Source organism: Lepus europaeus, chromosome 4, assembly GCF_033115175.1.
Source record: "Lepus europaeus isolate LE1 chromosome 4, mLepTim1.pri, whole genome shotgun sequence".
NCBI lineage: Eukaryota > Metazoa > Chordata > Mammalia > Lagomorpha > Leporidae > Lepus > Lepus europaeus.
Genome location: NC_084830.1, coordinates 14,605,911 through 14,609,424, shown reverse-complemented (window position 1 = coordinate 14,609,424; position 3,514 = coordinate 14,605,911).

The following is a 3,514-nucleotide window of genomic DNA, read 5'->3' as shown; positions in this document are numbered from 1 at the left end:
ACACTATATACAAGTATTGTCATTTGTTCCATAAAATGACTCATACTGCAGACACCACCAGTGTCCCTATTTTGCAGATGGGTCACTGAAGTATGATTCTGTATGTTGGGTGGCACACAGAGCCTGTGCAATCCTCCCACAGCTCTGGGAAGGAGGTACCAGGCAGTCCTCCCTGGTACGAGGACAACTGGTGTAATGTTTCTGTCCTATCAGTTATCCATGAGATCATTGAAATGCTTGGGGTGAAGCCACCTACCCAGGGTCATTCTGTGACTGGAGCTGGATTGGAATCCACATTACTGGAGGCTGACCTGGAAGCCCATGCTGAGTCACTTGCTTTACCTAAATCATGGTGCGGATCTACCTCCTTTACCTGATGATGTCTATGGGTAACAGGGGAGTTGGCGGGTGCATGGCTGGCCACAGGAAGAGACCTGGGCTTCCTTGATAAAAACAATAGTGATCATTAATTGTATACCTCTTGTGTGCAGGGACTTAATCTAGATTGTGTTGAATTCTGGCGGCCCTTCTGAGGGCAGCCAGTACCCTCATTTTACAAGGTGGGAAAATGAGTCTTAGGAAGGTGTAATCACTTTGCTGACTGTATGTGACTCACTCACAGTCACTGACTGTGAGTGTGTACTCAGTGCTGAAGCTCTGGGCTTTGACTCTGGGCTCAGCCAATACCTAAGCCAGAGCGGGCTCTTCTCTAAGATCTCCTCAATTCTATAGACACCATCCCCACCTTACCTGCCAATACACTAGACAAAAGCCTGTACCGAGATGACCTTCCACCCAGAAATGTGGATCCTTTTATGCTTGTCCAAGTGTTTTTTTGCTCCCAGCAGGTGCAGTCCTGACCATTACCTGGAGCTTCCTTCTGAGAATCTTCTGGTGCCACTCTGTTGACAGTCTCAAGGATTTAGCCTTCTTAACTTCAAGGGGCCCTGTGTTTTCATTATGTAGTCAGTCCTGACCTTGTGCAAGCAAAACAATGATGCTTCAGAGGACAATGTCTGTCCTCAGTCCAAGCAGTGGTGATGGCCAAGGTGCCCACATCCTGAACCAGCTGGCCTCCTCCCCATGTCTGGGCTCAGAGACAAAAGAAGCCCTGAGCACGAGGGTGGTGATCCTCTGTTTCCAACCCCGCTCTGTATGGTTGGGTTCAACCAGCAGGAGGGATAAGGGAAATGGGGACTTGAATTCTCCTCTGCATTTCTCCTACTTTTCTCCTACCTGTTAACAAATGGGTGTTTAGACCAACTTGAAGAATGCTGAAGAAGGAACTTGATGACAGAATGTAAAAAAACAATAGGCACCTTTAAATTGGGTAGCTGCTCTCTCACTTCTGGTGGTGAGCCCTGAGCCATCTACTCAAACACCTCTTGACTGGAGCCACTTGTCCTCTTGTTCTTCACCTTCCAATCTGTTCAGACTCAGCTCAAATGCACTCTTCCCCTGAATCCTTACCTGAATCCTACAGAGGAAAACTGTGCTAGAGAGAGTCAGGTATATTCCTGAATTCTGGGATTCACATGTATCCATTATGCTGTGTTGCTTTGGTTTCTCAAATATCCCATCCTTTCCCCCACCTCAGAACCTTTGCACATGCTGTTTCCCAGAGAACCCTTCACCTGACACCCCAGCTGTTCTTGCAGGGCAGCTTCCTGTTGATCCTCCAATCCTCAACTTCGATGCTCCCAGCTCGAAAAGATCATTCCTGGCTTCCTATTTGGAGGCACTCCCTGGCTCTTCAAAGTCTCTGAAGTCCCTGCTGTTTTCTTCCTAGCACCCACCACAGTGTTTGCTTCTACACTGATTCCTTAATCTGTTGCTTAATGTCTCCCTCCTTCTATCAACCCTAGAAGGACAGGGACAATGGGTTTCCATAACCAGATCACCATTTCCTTGGCTGCATGTCAGGTATGTACTGAGTACATTGGGAACACTTTTTTTTTTTTTTGGGGGGGGGGTTGAGTGTTGTCTGGGGTTGAACAATTTAAAGAGAAGTCATAAATATAGTAAGAAAAGGAAGAAAGATTTAGGGATTGCCGAAATGCTTGTTTTCCACACTGGGGTGAGGAGATGGAGGTGTTTGTGGCACCCTTCTGGGGACAAAGAGAGCAGAGTCCTTGGGCACATCTGTGAGGCTGTTGTATGCCTGAGACTTGGCCATTTCTGCAGTCCCCGGTTCCTGGAAAGGGGTCTCTGGTGACAGTGGCCCTCTCTGCGGTGTGCATCTGGTGTGGAGGCTGTGGCCCAGCTGGAGTTCATCGGAGGCCTGGCAGGTGGAGCCGCCTGCAGCATTTTTCTTCCCTGGTCCCTGGCAGCTCTCTGACTTCAAAGCTGGAACACACTGACCTGGAACGCTGCGACCTTTGGCACAGTTTCCTCCCGTCCCCTCCCCTGCTCACCACGCAGGGAGGAGGAAGCCGGGCTCCCTTGTACTGACTCTTGCTGCCTGCAGGGCAGGCTTTCCTTAGATTCAGACTCTGGAGGATAGAAGGCAAAGAGAAAGCTGCTGGTGACTGCCCTGTGAGCATCGTGGGGCCAGAGTGCATGCTTTGGGTCCACCACACTTAGGATTTTGCCTTCTGGTAAATTGTGGGCCAGGCCACAGGGTTTTCTCTTCTTGGGCTCCAGCTCTGAGTGGGTCCTGCTGTTGGGAGTATCAGCTTACAGTCTGGAAAATCCAAGCGCAGCCACCTTCTGCCTCCCAGCCCTGGTCACCCAGCCCTCCCCCACTGCCATCTGAGGATGGAGGAGTCAACCTGGATGCAGATTTAGTGACTAGATACGAAGGGCTCTCTGAGCCCCAGTCTTCTCATCACTGGAGTGGAGATGATAGCAGACACTGCCAAGGACTGCAATGAGGACTGAGTTTATGTCTAGAAAGTACCTGACAGCGCCTGGCAGGAGGCAGCAGCCCATCAGTAAGTAGTAGCTGCCAGCATTTTCGTGTTTTCTACTAGGCTACCTCATCACACCAAGACACCGAGGCCAGGCAGCAATGAAGCAACTGTCCCATGGTTACATTGCTAATGTATGTTGAAAACGAAGGGTGCAGATCCAGGCCCGTCCCATGCCATCTTGAGACCCCTTCCCTTCCCTTTCCCTTCCCTTCCCTTTTCTTCCCTCCTCTTCTCTCCTCTCCTCTCCTCTCCTCTCCTCTCCTCTCCTCTCCTCTCCTCTCCTCCCTTCCCCTCCCTTCCCCTCTTCTCTTCTCTTCTCTTCTCTTCTCTTCTCTTCTCTTCTCTTCTCTTCTCTTCTCTTCTCTTCTCCTCTCCTCTCCTCTCCTCTCCTCTCCTCCTCTCTTCTCCTCTCCTCTCCTCTCCTCTCCTCTCCTCTCCTCTCCTCTCCTCTCCTCTCCCCTCCCCTCCCCTCCCCTCCCTTCCCTTCCCTTCCCTTCCCTTCCCTTCCCTTCCCTTCTCTTCTCTTCTCTTCTCTTCTCCTCTCTTCTCTTCTCTTCTCCTTTTTTTCTGCCTTAGTTTACCTCCTTGAGCCGTGGGCATTG